Raw genomic sequence first — 18,234 nt, 5'->3', positions numbered from 1 at the left:
CAATCAATGTCTACGGGTAGCGTTCCTGACACGACTGTTACAGGATCTGCTTCACGTCTGAGCCGGGGATGATTTACACTTTAGACAAATGTGTTATCAGCTCCACTTATGGATCCACACAGATGATGATGATGATGATGATGATGACTATTTCACTTCATTTATACTTCTTTTAGTGGCTTCAAGTTAAAAATGTAACTGTTTTACTTTTGCTTGTAATGTCCATTTCAGTATATTTACATTTTATTCAGAATTAATGAAAGAAAGGTATCTTTTCTGTTGTTATATATTTTAGGATAATAAAAGTATGGAGGCTTTTATTAAGATAAGATTATTATTAGTTTTGGATTATTAGTCTCACGGGTGGGAAATGTTCAGGTCACGGCAGAAAGTACAATTTTAAAAGCAGTAAAAGTTAAGAAAAGACATAATAGAATAACGTACTATACAACAAGAATAAAATACTATATACAATAGAATAAAGAACTACAGTCCTATTGTTTTGAACACGTCATTATTTAATTTTGTGTTTAATAAATCATCAGATTCATTTCAGTTATCTCTGTTAACACAGATTAACAGAACCGAGTTTTCTTTCTTTATCTAAAAGAAGCAAATGAGGAGAAATTTCTCAGTAATTCTCGTCTTCTTTCAGCTGGTGCCTTTAGGGCTGCCACAGCAGATCGTACGCTTCCAGCTCAGCCCTCTGCATTTCCTCTTTCACTACATCCATGAATTTTCCTCCCAGCAGCTCCATATGAAGCTTTCCTTATCCTTTCTCCTGTCTTAGTGTCACATACAACTCTCTGCATGCTGCACATTCACATGTTCAGATCAGTCAGCCTGATCTCTAACTTTGTCTCAAAGCTGCTCAACCTGAGCAGTCTGTCTGATATCCTCGTTTCTAATCCTGTCCATCCCGCTCACTCCAAATGAAAATCTTCTGTCAAACTGGCCTCCTGCCTGTTTATCAGTGCCAGCGTCTCCAAACCATACATCACAGCAGGTCTCACTATCCTGTCTGTCACAAGCCACCCCTGACACTCATGTCCACCCACTCCACCCTGCCGACAGTCTCTTCTTCCGTTTCAGATGCTTTAGATCAGGGGTGGGCAATCTCAGTCCACGAGGGCCATGCAGGTTTTAGATCTCACCTTGGGTCACCACACCTGAATCGCATGATTAGTTCATTACCAGCCTCTGGAGAACTTCAGGACATGTTGAGGAGCTAATTTAGCCATTTAAATCAGCTGTGTTGGTTCGAGGACACATCTAAAACCTGCAGGGACACCGGCCCTCGTGGACTGAGATTGCCCAGCCCTGCTTTAGATGGTTGACACCATGTATCTGCTTTCACTGCCTCTGCTCTGTACATGTTCACCTTTCCACTGGTCTCCTTCTTACTCGCACACATATTATATCTGACTTCCACTGAGTTTCCAGTGTGTACCTCCACCTCTCCATGCTGTTCCCTACTCCCACTACAGATCTCACCCCATCTTGAGCAGGTCTCCAGTCTGTCACATGGCTAAGAGGGAAACAAAGACAACCACTGGCACATTAGATTTCCCAGTTACCCCAACCCCACTAACTGTATGTCTTTGGACTGTGGGAGGAAGCTGGAGTACCCTGGGAGAGTCTTGGGGACATGCATGCAGACTCCACACAGAATTTGAACGCAGGACCTTCTTGTTGTAAGGCAGCATTGCTTACCACAGCACCAGCATGCTTCAACAAATTTTTACATTATCAGAAAAAATCCCAGATGCAGAATCTGTTTTCAGTCTGTCCAAACAAAATCGTATGAGAAGCATGATCCAAGTATGAAAACACGCTGGGCTCTTTGTTGACGGTGACTGGGAAGGACACAATAATAAAAGAGTACATCAGAGGAGACAAAGTCAAGGTTGGACTGGTTTGGACATGCAGAGGAGGGAAAGTGGATCTGCTGAAGATGGAAATGGCAGCAGGAGTAAAATAGTAAGCCCAAAGCACAGGTTCATGCATGTCGTGAAGGACGACAAGCAGAGGGTTGGTGTGACAGAATGGGAGAAGGTTGGCAGGTGATCTGCTCATCCCCTAAAGCGGAAGAAGACTGAAAGATTCATGTGAAGAAACCCTCACTCGGGATCTTTAGCACTGTTTTTTATTTGTCTGTTTCTGCTCAGATTAATGATCGTCTTCAAATTGTGCTTTGGTCTGAGACTGTACATCCATCTCAGTGAACAAATCACCTGCACACTTCACCAAAGAGAGATCGGAGTCATTTCATGGATCATCCACATCATTGGTGGCATCTAAAGAATACATGGGGCCTTTTTAAAGGCTCACACAGCAGGCATGAGCTCGCTTACTTAGACTAAATCGATTAATCAGACTGGGAGTCTCGCTGTAGTGAGTTGATCTAAAAGGCTGTTTTCTCTTAACTCAAACTCAACTGAGTAAAATATTTATATCATGGAGGAATCACTAGATTAACTGCTGGCCAGGAGCAAATGGGGCTGATGCTGCTTCAGTAATGTCGCGGTCTGGGCTGTGGGGAGGCCGGTCCGTGACTGATGGGGATCTACTGTGCTTTTACTGCACCCACACTCTGTTTTGGCTCATTGCCCTGCTGTAAAATGAAGCTGTTGCCAGCACTGACAGTCCCTCTCTGTATCTATAATTCCATCAACAAAAAGCACTTAACGAAAAGACAGGAAGCCGAGCTGGTGGTGGCAGAGATGAAGAGGCTCAGGTCTTCACTGGGAGGAGCTTTCTAAGTAAAGCTGAATATGATGGTGTTTAATGTCAGGTTTAAGTGTAGAAAAAGTCCCCGTGTGATTCAGGCATGTTGTATGAAGCACGTTGAGTACTGGGTTGGATAGAAAGGTGCTTTATAAGAACATTTACCTCTCTGTTTCTGTCTCTTGAAGAATGACTGTCACATGTTTTGTGTCATATTATCTCATAGTTTCTCATATATGCTAAGTTATACTTTGCACAGGTTTCCATTATGACCTGACTCAGCGTAATGCATCCTAACAAAAAAGATTTTTCTCTTTTTGTTTTAAATACATGCAAACGCCAGCTGTCAATTTTACTCTTACTGGGAAAATATCTACACGCTGGAGTAGCTGCTGCACTTACATTAACAATCGTTTTCTTTTTTAATTCGAGGTCCCAGCTTCCATTGGGTGAGAGGCAGCGTATACCTGAGGAAGGTTACCCGTCTGTTGCAGGGCTAACACACCTGTGGCTAATTTAGAGTCATCATTCTTATCCCTCGACTGTAGGATTTGAACCCAGGACCGTTTTGCTGTAAGGCAGTGGGACTAACCACCACAGCACAAAATACATGATTTTAACCCTTGTCAACTGACAACTTTGAATTTAGCACAAACCAGCTTCTGTACAGCGATACAGCTCATTATAAAACAATTAAAACTAAACTGTTTTCATACCCAACAACGTGTTGTAATCTAAAACTAAAGCTAACTTAGTTAATGCCGTACTTTAGAATGAAGCAGAGACTCCTGTAAGGCTTGTATCCTCATGTCAATAACTACAAAACAGCTCCAGGTTTAAAATTAACGTACCGGTACAGATTTCTAAGAACTAGGCTGAAGTACAAAGGTGTAGTATCTACAGTGGGATAAAGTTGATGACTCGTACCAAGAAGCTATGGGTTGTTAAAGGTAGTTGACAACGAGAGGGGGTGATTAGTAAGGCTTTGTGCCAGTAAAGACCATTGAAGTGTTTGCTTTGAGACATATCGAGGTCAGAAGCACTTACATTTGTCTTAGTGGATCCAAGCACACGATCGGCTGCCAGGAGAGGAAGCAGCAACACATTTATTGGCATTTAGTCACTTTGGTGAAGGAGCAGCTGTTATAGCCCAGTGCATGCAGGACAAGACAACAACAAAACAGCTTGTTTTAACTTCATTTGGATATTTTCTTCTTTCTCCTCCTTCGTTATACCACATTCGTTAAGTACATCTATGACTCAGGCATGGAGGTTATCAATGTGAGGACAGTTTTCTGTTGGTCAAAAGTACAGATTTCATGTTGACTGGCATTAAAGTTAAACTTGACCTATATACAATATTTGTACAGCATTAGAACAGTAGGGCAAAGTTGAATAAAATGCTCGTTTGTATACAGGTCTGTGTAGTGAACTGGTTTGTGTCCTGTCTGTCCTGACCTTGGGGCAAAGACTGATTAGTGGCAGCTGTCCATTCCTTCATGTCTCCCTGACAAAGTCTTTCTTGTAACTGTAATGATTGTCTGAAGACAAGAGCACAGAGATCTGATGTAGTCGTGAAGGAACAGCATTAACTGTACAGCTGTTTTTCTGAGCCTGAAAGCAACATGCAGATCTTCCAGGGTTTAAAGCCGAATGTTTAACATCCAGAATCAGAGGTATCCTGACATCATCGCTTTCACATACTTGTATGTCATGAGACTGGATACTGAATGTTTTGTCTAGGTGTGTGTGGGAGCTGTTGTGCCCCAAATGCATGTAAAGTTGTGGAGAGTTATAGCTAAATGTGTGCGTACACATGTGCTTCCTAAAATCTGGCAGGGCTCCTAGAAAAAGCAGGGGTTGTGTTTGTGTGATATCCAGGTTTCTGCCCCAGAGACATGGAAACTACCCAATCAGGAGGAGCTTTGGAGAAAATCATAGGCTGACCATTACTGACCTACTTGCAGTCAGGCAGGCTTTGGCACTATTTGAACACAAGTCAAACCAACACTTTGTGAATGACTCGCAGAGGTTCTTTACTTTAGTTTGAGCTCGGCCTTCTCCCCATGAACCTTTTTTTAAACAGACTTGTTTTACTCTTTTTCTCTGTTTTTACGAGTGTCTGTTGGATTTGTGGTGCCTGAAATGTTACACCAAACATCCACCGCCATGAAAAAACTGCTTGTTTATCCAGCTCTTTGGTACGGGAAGGTTGCCACCCATCTTACTTATTAGCTTACCGTTTTTCTGTTCTGTCCTGTCTTTGCAGCCCAGTGTGTTCTCCAGGGAACCTGGCAACACCACAACACAAGTGTGGGCTCTCCTATAGGTGTCTCAGTTTAGTGTTTCAATCACTTCCTACTCTTTGCATGTGTGATAAAGAGCAGAATGCTTGTTCTAGATGAATGGGGAAGGGGTGGGCAACATTTTTCTTTGCGGCTGGTTGAAGCAAAAGGTCTCACATTTAAAAAAAACCCAAAACAAATAGAAGTTGCAGAGCATAATGGTCAGCAGAGATTTTCCTTCTACAGTGCAAAATCATACATGGCCTTTGGTTCATTGCTGATTGGCCATAGGTGTCATGTCTTTGTGTTAGCGCTGCAGTAGATTGGCCACCTTTCCGGGGTCTGTCTTGCCATTTGCCCGGTGATGCCTTGGGTAGGCGCCGTCCTTCTTGCTACTCTGATAAATGTTTAGTTTTCCTTGTATGATCGCAGGCCCGGCTTAGACATGTTCCACAGAGCATTTCTGGCCCTTGGGCCCTATTTTTCTTACCCATGTGTTTTATAATGTAGGTCAAAGTGCAGCATGTTCTGTGAACAGACTTTGAGCTGATATTACTGGGTCAACTTTGCTCTTACATGAAACAATTACAGAATGAAAGGAGCTAAAATACTAAAAAAAGGTCAGCAGTTCGAGTCCAAAGGTCCTTTCTTCAAATCAGTTTTTTTCTGCACACAAATAACAGCAGAAGTTTTTGTTTGTTTGTTTGTTTGAGGACTTTATTGTTGTTTATCAGCAGAAATAATGTTTTTTTAATGTAAATTGTGCTTGTGTTCATATAATGAAAAAAACATGCTCTCCTCGTGTTTTTGTGTTGGGTAGATTCCCAGACTTCACGCTGGCTGTAAGCTAACTGTGACTGTGAGCAATGGTGTCACATGCTTGCACAGTTATTTATGCTTTAGCTTTTGGTCCTGTGGTTGCTTTGCACTGATAATTCTGCATAAACTGCCAACAGGATGTCATTTTATGAACAAACACAGACTGTTCATGTCCGTGATGGTCCATCTACCAAGACTAGCTCAGATTAAAAGGTTGACAGGACATATAACCTGCTAACAAAGGTACAGTTTGTTATTTGTAATCTGACCCTAAACTTTCACCATATAACCCAGTATGTGTTTCCCATCAGCAACAATTTACCGAGTTAGAGCAGAGCGAGTCTGTTACTGGAAAGAAATGTTTGTTCCACATGAACCCGGCAGCTCAGACGCAGCGTTTCCCCTGGATAGACCTGTAATCTGTGTAGAAGAAGACTGAACATTACTTCCCACCACATCGGACTAATCCAGTGTTTGGGATGATTGTGCGACTCAAACATTATTCTAACATGTTGCAGATGTTCCTGAGTAACTTTCGTCTCTGAACTGTACCTGGAATCTGGTACCGGTAGGCAGCAGTATCCTTTTCCATATTTCCATGGATCTGAAATAATGAATCCAATTTTCTTTCTTCCACAGTAGGTCCACATTTCTCAACTGAAGCGTTTTTGTTTCCGTTTCAGAAACCACGCCAGCCTTCGTCTCACAGTTCTGTGACGTTGATGTCATTGTTGGCAGTATGTACATGTTACAGTATTAAATGATACTTTGAGTGGGACTGTTATCGGTCATGGTTACATACTGAGGGTTTGGACAAACCTCTCATATAATGTGTTTCTTTCTGAGCAAACAATGCCTCACTACAAGTTTCATCTTCTTCTTCTTAAATATTGCAGACAGGCTGTCAAATACACTGCACTCTGTATTTTGTGTTTGATTGTCTTGCCATGGTCAGCTTTGCATTTTGCATCACAAATGTTGCAGACAGCGTTGTCTGTGTCGACTTTTGTAACCACACTCGGTACGGCTTTTGTTCTCCAGCCGGTGTGTTTGTTGCTCTCTAACACACGGTCACATGGTCTCATTTTTATTCCTTTTCTAAGCTCGATGTGCTCTGCTACCGAAATGTGACACTGATTCATTTAGAGTACATCAGTACTGTGTAGTATTTATGTAATTTGGTTGTTACAATCAAACCTATGAGGCTGGTTACCCATCGTACTGCTTGAACACACATACTGTGACAGACATTATCACAATGATGCACCTGACAAAAACAGGAGGAACACACATTACAGCTGATGAGAAATATGTTGTGTACAAACTGAAGACATGCAAAAGACCTGCCAGATTTTCTTTCAACAGCTGCATCAAATGATCCAACAGATGGTTTAATGGTAGATAATGGCACAAATACCAGTAACCTGACTGACTCACATCTTAGTATCAGTCTTGTGTGATTCACTAAAATGCTCTCTATCCCAAATTTTGAATTTGGGTGTTATTTCAGTGTGCTATCTTAAACAAAACAAGAAACACAGAGTACATGCTGACAGTACTACTTGGTGCTACAACAGGGCTTTGCATTCGTGAAAACTGTGGATCTTCTATATACAACCCAATGGATCGTTGACACGTTGTGCAGCTGTGCGTCGTGTCCAGCTGCTCTGTATATTCAGTCTCATTTTTTCTCTCAAAAAGGAAGGAAGACTGTGTGGTGATGGTGAGGACATCCTGAGCTATGTGACCGATCTCGTCTTTAAAGTAACAATGTAAAACCATAGCTGTGGAGATTAGCTCTGTGTGTTTAAATCCTGCGTTCTGTTTAAATCGATGTAGTTAAAGCTAATCCTGGATGTCAGTGATAAACTAGTTCTTTACTTTGTGTTGAAGTACTTTTTTTTTAAGCTAACAAGTACTTGAGTTAGGCGCTGCTTCAAGTGCAACAACTTCAGGGCGCAGAGCCTTATTCAGTTTATTTAGACATGTTATTAAATGTGCAGTTAGAAGTCAAATAAATACATAGAAACTGATACACCGGACATATTATACTGCTTATTTTTATACTCATTTTATTTTTTACATCAAAAAAGAAAATTGTAACTTTTGTATTTTATTATCATTTTTTTATTTTAATTTAAGCTCCAAGTCTCACAGGCCTACAGACAGGCAGGAAACAGCAGAACAAACGCTGTATTCTCCAACCAGTTAGTGGTGTTTGCTGGACTTTGCTGGGAGTCGCTGTGAATAAACAGTTTGCTAAAGCCTCACTCACACAGGCCTAGAGACTGGTCAGTGACCCACTGGAAACCAGTGGCTGCAACCAAACATAAAAGGTGCACCTTTTACTTTGAAGGCGAACTTTCTCGTGTTTGCGGCGGACACACTAGCACAAATTGTAAATGGCGACTTCCACGCAAACAGCAGGCGCCTGCAGCAGGGGCTGTCGGGAGATTGCTGACCGTTCTCTAGGCCGGTGTGTCTGAGGCATGATCAGCTGAAGAAGCATTAAATGAAAAGCTCCCATGATTAGCTGAGTGAAAACAGGTTCAAATAATTGGTTCAGTGGGTAAATGATATGTCATTTCCCACTTGCAGGTCGTGATCAAGCCAAAAAACATCAAAACACAAATTTGGATCCCTTTGTCCCAACCAGACTGAACCGTATTCTTAGCTGTTTATGGTAATGATACGAAGGTAACGTTGTTAACACTGTCACTGCACTGAGCTGCAGACATGCATCCTTTGAATCAACAGAAAAATAATTCACACTTCTATGTCAGTGCGCGCACAACTCCTCCATCTCACGTAGCAACATCCAGCATATGCTGCTGTGTCAGAGCTGCGACCGTCACTGTGGAGCTGGACTGCTAAAGGCCAGCAGCAGGACCGAGAAGAGCGAGCTGGCACACAAGGTCAATGTTAACAACACTGCCGGGTAAAACAGTGTAAACAAGGTTCGACGGAGCGCTTCAGACTGTGTAAAAGAGGCTAAACGTTTAAAAGATACGATCAGCAGCTGTAGGACAATCAGTTCATCAGATCCTGTTTTTTACACCACGGTACCTGTGTGTCTTTGGCATCTTATGACGTTATTACATGTAATAAGATCAAACTGTATGCAGAAATCGATGTAAACAGATAAAACTAATCAAATTCAGTGCAAAGTAAAATCTGGCATTTAATTATTCATTTTTTGGTCTTTCATTAATTGATCCATTCTTATTATTTTATACATGTATTGCCGTGTGGATAGTAGTTCTGTCTGGTCTAAAGAGACCTGCTCTGTGTTTGGGGTGAATCGTTTGACACTGGGTACTTTAACCTAGTGGGGCCGATCGTGGCCCAAGAGTTCGCCTTGTAATCAGAAGGTTGCTGGTTCGAGCCCCGGCTCGGACAGTCTCGGTCGTTGTGTCCTTGGGCAAGACACTTCACCCGTTGCCTACTGGTGGTGGTCAGAGGGCCCGGTGGCGCCAGTGTCCGGCAGCCTCGCCTCTGTCAGTGGGCAGCTGTGGCTACAATGTAGCTGCCATCACCAGTGTGTGAATGTGTGTGTGACTGGTTGTGTAAAGCGCTATACAAATACAGGCCATTTACCATTTAACTGTCTTTAGGTGCCAGATAAAAAAAAGACACAAAATGGAGAAAAACAGGTGTGGACACGAGGCTGAAGGAGATACACATCAAACTGTGGCTTATACGTCTCAGTGGAGCTCCTCTGTGTGTGAAGACATAAGTTTCATTAGGATTGGCCCGCCCTTTAAGTGGTATGGTAGAAATAATCTAGGTAATTGTTCATATTTAGGGAGTAGCAGAAGCAGTAGTTCATTCCAAATGATATATTTGTGCTTAGTTTATCCCCTGTCCTTCACTAATCCAGTATCTTGCCCCCCCTCTCATCTCGTCTCCCAACCTTCCTCTGCAGCTTTCTCTCGCTCTTTTCTTCCTTTCTCCCTCCATTGTGAGCAGCTTACTGCAGTATCCTTAAAGTCCCTTGCCTATGTCCTTAGTTGTCCTCTCGTATCCAGCCTGCACTGGAGTGATCTGGAGCTCTGTCAGCTCAAGATGGGTGTGCACTTTGATGTTGGAAGAGAGGATTGTGTGGTGGGTAGATGCTACGATGTTGCTTTATATATTCCTTTCAATAGTTTCCCTTAGCGGCAACTGCTGTCATCAATTTGAAAAGGACTCTTTTCTTCCCTCCTTTTTCCCCCATTCTGGCCCCTCAGACAGTGTCCACGAGGCTGAAAAAATGGGGCAAAAAAACACGCTATTGCTGCAAACAGTCTGCATGCAGGGGAATTGTCCTGACGCGACCCGCGCTCGCTCACAGAGGCAAAGGCAGCAGCGAGCTCGAAGGGAGGCGTCTGTGTGTGAGTGCATGTGTGTAACGTGGGGCTTTCAGCAGGCAAACAGATGCATGACATGCTTGCCTGCATATATTTTTAGCATGTCCATGTCTTAGTGTGTGCACTCCATCCACACACTGTCTCCTCTGGAGCTGTAAATATTACGCGTAGCTGATAGTACTGACTGATACTGGCCTCTTCTTGATATTATAATTATGTCACTATGTGCAAATATGAAACCTATTTTTCGAGAGCATAATGCAGAAACTGGTCACACCATAGTTCTTACATCACAGTGACTCCAACTCCAGGTTTACAGTGTTCTCAGTACTTAATGTAGGACCAATCACATGTTGGTAGACAGGCTGCGGGCTCTCGGTGAGTCGGTCCAATCCCATTCAGATATGTCATCGAACTGGGATTCTGAAAGTTTGAGGGCTGGGTTGATGAGCTGCTCTCTATGTTGTGTTTGTTCCTGGAGTGTCTGGACTTTTAGCACATTGCTGCGCTCTTATGAGCTGCCACAATATTAGGAACCTGGTTTTAGTGCCGTCAGTGTTGGTGCATGTTCACTTGCTGGTTTGTTCAGGGTTTGATAGAGTTAACTCTGAGCAGCCTTGCTCACTGTGGTTCTCGCTGTTTGATTGGGTCTCTCATTGGCCCATGGCACTCTCACCGTCCATTCAGTTATCTGAACCGTTGAGCTTACGTTCTTCTGTTTTGACACCTTGAAGGAGTTTTTTAAAGAGTTCCTATAAGGTTTATGTGTCTTCATTCTTAATCAGATTACTGCGTCTCTGTGGTTCCCATTCTTCATCCGTTACCACAGTTTAAATATGTAGAGCTAGTTTAGTCGCCTTCAACTCCTTTTGTTATTGTTTGTTAGTTTTTCTTGTTGTAAAAAGTCTTTTCGGGGCTTTTATTTAGCTGTTGAATATAACTATGTTTTTTGCTTCTAGAGTTTGTACTGAGCGCATCTTTTTTTTCTTTATCTTTAAAATATTTCAAAGGTCATTTAATTCAGCGTCCCCAACCCCCGGGCCACGGCCCGTACCGGTCTGTGAGTCGTTTGGTCCCGGGCCGTGAGAGTTGAGGCTCGGGTGTGAAATTTATGGTTTTCAGGGTTTTTATCGTTAACTCGGTTCCCTGGGTCTTTCCCGTGTTGTAGTTGTGCGTCTTATTTTGAAAGAAATGTGTTACCATAGCGACCAGAGAGAATTGAGGGGCAGAGAGGAGGGCGTTACTCTCAATGTTGTTGGTGCATTTCAGGAGGACGCTGCTAATAAAGTTACACAATTACACACTGAATTTGCGTTTAGTGTTATATTTACAAAATACCACAGTTTTTGTTGTATCTGTTATTTTGTCGTATTTATCCGCCACACCTTAAACTCCGGTCCGTGAAAATACTGCCTGATAACACTGACCTGTCTGTGGAGCGACAAAGGTTGGGGACCGCTGATCAAAGTTGGTTCAGAAAAGTTGTGTAGGCGCCCTGTTTGTCCAGTATGTCTCTGGTCTGTAAACTGGTTTCTTCCAAAATGTGGTAATGTTGCATAACATGACATTCAGAAACACTGCAGAGTAGATCCCTGGGTCTTGTGTAAAGCACAGTAGGTCAGACCGCACACTACCGGAGTCTGCGAGCTAATAGTGAAGGAACTGAGCACTCAGTACTCATCAGGCTGTAAGCATAAAGTTTCGACTTGGGATCAACCCTACCGCCTACTGGTGTTGGCCAGAGGAGCCGATGGCGCGATATGGCAGCCTGGCTTCTGTCAGTCTGCTCCAGGGCAGCTGTGGCTACGACTGTACCTGCCTTCACCAGTGTGTGAATGTGAGAGTGAATGAATAGTGGCATTGTAGAGCGCTTTGGGTGCCTAGAAAAGCGCCATAATATAAATGCAATCTATATAAATGCAATCTATTATCAATGCAGGATCAACAGATGTGCCCATCCAGATGTTTAACCATTTACAACCATTACAGCTCAGCACATCAAAGCCCTCGTTGACTTTTCTCTCCAGGCCCAGAGAGAAGGTCATTCTTATCTCACTTTTCTTCTCTGTAAACCTTTCACACATGTAACTCATGAAGATGACTAACAGCAAAAGGCAAAAGTGGATGTTGAAATGTGCGTCACATTTTCAAATATAACTCCGATCACTATGGAAACTGAGTGTATCGTCTAGGGTTCCCCCCCTCAGCCACACTCACACACCTTCTTGTCATGTCTTTGCTTTTCGCGTTTCTTCTCCAAGACACACAAACACACACTTCTGACTAACAACAGATGGCCCTCGGTCCAAAAACACTTGTTTGTTGAACATATTTTGGAATTCTCTGGGCCCATATGTACACAGACGTTATAACTGTAGCTGCGTTCAAGTTTCACAAAGTAGAGCAATTTCATACACACAATATATAAAGTAGATTTTATTTTTACTACACCACAAAGACTGTTGACATTAACCAGTCCAATAGGACTACAGGTCACGTGAGGCACAGCTGAAGTCCAAACACGCTGTAGGCTCCACCAGGCTGAGGTCATGAACACTACGTTTGTATTAAAGCTGAACAAATCCAGTAGGGAGCCAAAGTCTGAAGCACGATTTGGAGCCTAGTGAAGTAGCTTTGGATTGAACTGCAGTTCTACATTCTTACAGATGTACACAGGACAGTAACTCCAACTGCAGACCTGACCTTCTCCACAGCAGGTTATCTTTGAGATGAACATAGAAAATGAACACCTACCTACCAGTCAGTATTAAGAACAGTTGTGTGTTGATTCTTGGACAAGCCCAGGTGTAGAAGTTTTAGAGACAGTCTAATGTTGATGTCTTTCGGTCCTCCTCAGCACCCAGCTGGGTGGCCAGCACGGCGAAGCCCTCGATGCACCGCCAGGAGCCATCTTTAAATGGGTTTCTCCTTCTCGACAGCTCAAGAGACATCCTGGCGTCAGTGTCCTTACAAATGTGGCGCTAAAGACTGAATGACCAGAGTATTCCTGTGGCCAACTACTGGCAATGGATCAATGTAAAATTAGTAAAATTAGAATTATAATGACAGCACCTGTTTCAATCAGTGACCACTAAGATTAATAGTAGCATCACTGTGTGACTGTGCCAGAACAATGTCAGACTCTGAAGATCCTCTGCCCAGTTTGACCAGTGACGACACGTGTAGCCGCAGGTCTACAGCTATCTGTCGGGTGGTGTCTAGAAAACAATGTGAGCTTCATAGATAACTGGCAAACTTTCCCCAGTATGGCTGTGAGAAAGAAGCCGTGTCTGCTTATTTCAGCTGACGTAACCAAATATCAGCAAAAGCACTATTTACACATTTACAAAGAATAACAGTTTCAACAGCAGCGCAGAGCAAAACAATAAAGTGTGCATGATTGAACCTGCTGGTTTTTGTCCTATAGTTGCAATAAGACTGTTTCAATGGATCAGTGGCCGTGTGTCAGAATCCAGCCAAAGACGCAGCCATGGCTGTAATTCATTTTACACTTAGCTTTGTTCACCGTAACTATTGTTCGTCTGCCTGTACTCAGAGTTTCTGATTTATTCCAGCCAGGCTGACAGAGGCCTACATTTCATTAGCTCCAACAGGTATATATTAGATCTATATTCACAGCCTTCCCACAGACATATCCATAATTGTAACAGCTGTCATACTACTAACAGTACTGCTAATAATGCCAATAATCAGACTGCTTCCCTTGTGGTCAGGTGACTCTGAACGATCAATTCATTGTATGTTTCGTCCGTCTTCCCGTGATGCACTGAACGCACCACGACTACATTAAACAGTGTCCTCTCTCCCACACTGTGTGTTGTCCCCTCCCTGTGCTCTCCTAATCAACCAACTAATGAGCAATCGTCAAGCAACAGGTTTCCAGGACCAACTTCATTCCTGCTTTTAATGTTTGCTGCAAGCAGGTTTTAAAAATGAGTTCTACAAGCCTTAATTTAGAAGTATGATCCTAAAGCAGGACTAAGACTTTTACTTGCTGAGCGTATATAAAAGTGGAAAGTACGCTAAGGCTGCAGCTAGGACTGGGCAATATGGCCCAAAATTCATATCTCGATATTCTTTTGCTGGATGGCGATCTACGATATATATCTCGATATTTTTTTAAGCCATAAAGTAAGAACAAACAGAGTTCTTAGTCAAAGCTGTGTCCCAGATGTCACACAGGCACTTTTATTAACATACAGCACAGATGTGCATGAAAAAAATAAATTATCAGCATTTATTAAATAATAATGCTGCATAAATAAAATAAAACTATGTTGTTTTTGTGCATAACAAAGAGCTCACAACTGTGCAGTCAAAATGTAAACTAAAAAGACGCTAACTGTTAGCGCGGTTAGCGCAGTCAGCTCGCTGTCCATCCCCACGCACGGGGCGATCCGCGGTAACAGAGATTCGCCGTGTTAATGCAGTTATGCCGTTAACGTCATTTTAACCAGATTAACGCTACCAGCATTAAAATAATAATCTCCAAATGTTTTCTTTTTACCGAGCAGCTCCTCTTTGACAGCTGCCGTGTCCGTCTTGTGCTGCCTGCAGGTGAAGCGATGGGCGAGGCAGAGTAACGCTGCGCAGAGACAAAAGTGGACGAAAGAGAGGCAAACTTGCAACTCCACAAGTATAAATATAACGTAACACAGACTATATCGATATAAACGATGTTGTCAGATCTTATATCTCGTATAAAAATATATCGATATATTTAAAAACTCGATATATCGCCCAGTCCTAGATGCAGTACATCCCATGACTCTGTTTTTGTTTTGCTTTCCTCTCAGACTGTTTATGAATACAAGTGCATACACAGACACTGTACAGCCTTCATAAGTAAAGCCAGTATACACTGTAGAAATAACACCTGCAGTTTGCCTAAAACAGCGTGTGCTGTCATCTTGGGTAAAAAAAGTTGTCCTTATAACTTGCTGTAATAAATTGTTGTCACCTGTGATTGCAGCAAACAGTGAGCTAACACAACAGAGCTGCAGATGACTCTGAGCTGCAGTTTCAGCTGCACCTGAATGAATGCGTGTGCATGAAATCTGTAGACACTACATACTAATCAGGGCTGTGCACTGTTGTTTTGAATAGACGGCAGTATTAAAACAATTACTGTCTGTCAGATGAAAGCGTGGCAGCAACGTTTCCCAGTGGAGATGCAGATGTGAAAAACACACATACACACTCCTGTTTGCAGACACAACATCAGCTGTAAGTCTGATTACGAGTGATTAGTGTTTCATTGGAGAGGGATGATCACCACTGCCCTGCACTGAATGTGTTCCTCTCACTCATCAGACCAGCTTCTCTCCTGTAGGCGTCTTTCATCTTTCCCCGTGATCTCAGCATGAAGTTAACAAATGATTTGTTTCTGCTTCCCTGCACATGTTGTGTTGTCATCACTATGATATTCATGGCCATTGTTGACTTCAAGGCTGCACACAGAGAAAAGAGACAAATGGATCCATTGCAAGGCAGCCAGTCCAAAAAGGAAATCCAAATTATAGAAGGGAAGAGCTTTCCCACCTTGTGTCTGCTTCAGCGTGAGGTTTGGATTTCAACTGTACCTACGCTTTAGTTAAATATTTCATTCCAATGTTCAAAGCCTTACTGGGACCCTACTGGGATTTCATAGCTAGACTGTGATTATCATCTTAGTTTGTCATTACTCTCCCAAATCTCAGTGTGTGTTTCCTTGTGTTTTCGTAGGTGTTTCTCTGGGGGAGCTCAGCAGCTCCTCAGCACGGCCCCGAGTCAGACTTGACTTATTTTGGTAAGACCTTCATGTTGCTTCATTTTGCACAGTCAGAGTCCTGCAGCTTGCAGAATGCCAATACACAGCATCTCACACACACACACACACACACACACACACACACACACACACACACACACACACACACACACACACACACACACACACACACACACACACACACACAGACAATTAAACTCAAATCTTTGTTTATATCTTAGCCTAAGTCATTATGTGCCACAGCAGGCTCTGTTTATTCTGTTTGTTGCCTGTATGTGTGTGTGTGTGTGTGTGTGTGTACGTGGTAAATAAAATTGGACATACATCAGCTGAACAACTCGATGTCAAACATATTGTCATGTTTACCTGCTTCTGCTTCTTCTAACGTTTGTCCTCCACTAACAGTCCAATCCGATCGTATGTAACGATAAATGAACTAACTGTGGTTCCACCATGACAAAAGCAAACATAGTTCTAGTCCTAATAATAATAATAATGGTCCTATGGATAGCTGCATTCTTCATGAAGACATGAAATATAGACAGGTATGCTTGTGTCAGCACTGCAGTTCATTCAACAAAATAAAGGCTTGACAAAAGCTGTGGCGGTATCACTGCACACAACATGACTATTGCAGGTGCTATAATAAGCCCAGAACATCGGTCAGCGCATAGACCGTTTAGAAGAAGCATCAAAAAACGTTCTTGATCCTCTCTCCTGACCATCATTTAGAAAAGTTTTATTCTACATACCAGATGTTGACATGTGTTGGGTCATTGTCGTGCTGGACGACCCGTCCATTCCCCGTCTCCAGTGTTACAGCGCGTGGCCCCGTCCGCTGGCCCCTCGGTGCGGTGAGGTTGTCCTGTATCCTTGGCAGAAAAGCAGCTCCAAAGCATATTTCCACCCTTGTGCTTGGCTACGAGGATTGTGTTCTTTGGGTCATACTTGGCATTTTCTGTCCTCCAAACGGATCCGCTTGAGTCGGTGGCAGAGAGCTTGATTTTGGTTTCATCTGACCGTAGCGCTTTCTACCAAGCCACCTCTGAATCATTTAGACAAGCTGCCAAATACCAGTGGTGCATTGTGCACATTCACAATCCTGTCCCTGGTGTCCTTTGACAGCTCTCTGGTCTGTGATAGGTGGAGAGGTTGGAATGGAAGAAATTCATTATGTGGACACAGAATGAGCTGAGATCAAGAGTGTCTGTCACTGACTGACTGTAACAAGTCGATGGGAGCAAGAATTCTGGCCAGGAGATCAAATACTGGCTGTCTGCTTTGTGTTGATGGTCTGTCTCTCTCTAAACTACCATTAAAAACTACAGACTGGTTTTGTTTTTTTAATGAGCAAATTTTAAAGTTCACCAGGGGATCAAGTAATTATTTCCCTCACTGTGTCTTTATGTCACGAACAGCGACTGAGCACATGGATTCATCACATTTGGTGAGGTGAAGGCGCAGAGCTTTGTTCTACTGTCTGCAGGACAATAAGGCTTTTTTGCAACCACAGATGTCCCTGATGGACATTTAAAAGAGTTTAGGGCACATTTGCTTCAGTGTCTCTTTTCAGACTCTGAAATTGCATCAATATTTTATACTTGGTTGTTGTGAAAGGACATATTTTAACTGAAACCATACTATAAAGTGGAACAAATCTGTCAACCTGAAGGTGATTTTGATTCAAAATCAAAATCACAGACACGTGTCTACAAATAGCAGGCTGCAGCTAACTCGTTTGGGTGGAAGTCCGGTGGTTTATGCTACTGTGCTACCAAGCCTGCTAATTAGACAAGCCTGTGTAAGCTTTTATCCATCATAGCAGGGTGCTAGACTGCAGTGCTACATTGCACATTAAAGAATGATGCTAAGGTTAGGAGGAGACTGCCATCAAACATATGAAAACATATAAAAACGAGCGATTCCTGATTGTTCTCTTTTATTCTTACTGTACCTCAGGAGACAGAGCAGCTCAGCTTCTTATCGAAAGGTTCGTGCTCCAGTCCAAGTGTCCCGTTACTCTGTGCCGCGTTGATCAGAGTGTGAATGTTAGGAAGAACTGGGGGGAAAGGTTCTTGTATAAGTTGGGTGTGAATGGATGAATGAGGCATGTTGTATCGCCACCTGCTGCTTTGGCATGTTCATAGCAGCGTTTTCCTTCATTTCTGCCTTTTACGTGTGGACGGGATTATTTTTTAAAACGAAAACGGAAAATCTCCGCTTTCAAAAATACCCGTGTACGTGTGGACGTAGCCTGAGTTTT

At 42.8% G+C, this 18,234-nt stretch overlaps 1 protein-coding gene across 4 annotated transcripts in view; it reads left to right on the top strand.

The window, feature by feature from the left end:
• Positions 1-18,234, top strand: part of thrb (thyroid hormone receptor beta) — a 106,840-nt gene that overhangs the window by 51,638 nt on the left and 36,968 nt on the right. For 2 of the 4 annotated variants that reach the window (XM_005748876.2, XM_005748871.2), the window contains exon 2: positions 15,926-15,989. The exons of 1 other annotated variant lie outside the window; for it this stretch is intronic. The gene's annotated coding sequence lies outside the window, so the exon portion shown is untranslated. Of the gene's footprint in view, positions 1-15,325; positions 15,765-15,925; positions 15,990-18,234 lie in introns of those variants that run through there. One more of the 4 variants, XM_005748872.2, reaches the window with a different exon arrangement.

The sequence above is a fragment of the Pundamilia nyererei genome, unplaced genomic scaffold (genome assembly GCF_000239375.1).
Source record: "Pundamilia nyererei isolate P.nyererei 1_Seehausen unplaced genomic scaffold, PunNye1.0 scaffold00232, whole genome shotgun sequence".
NCBI lineage: Eukaryota > Metazoa > Chordata > Actinopteri > Cichliformes > Cichlidae > Pundamilia > Pundamilia nyererei.
This window is presented reverse-complemented; position numbering and strand designations above follow the sequence as displayed.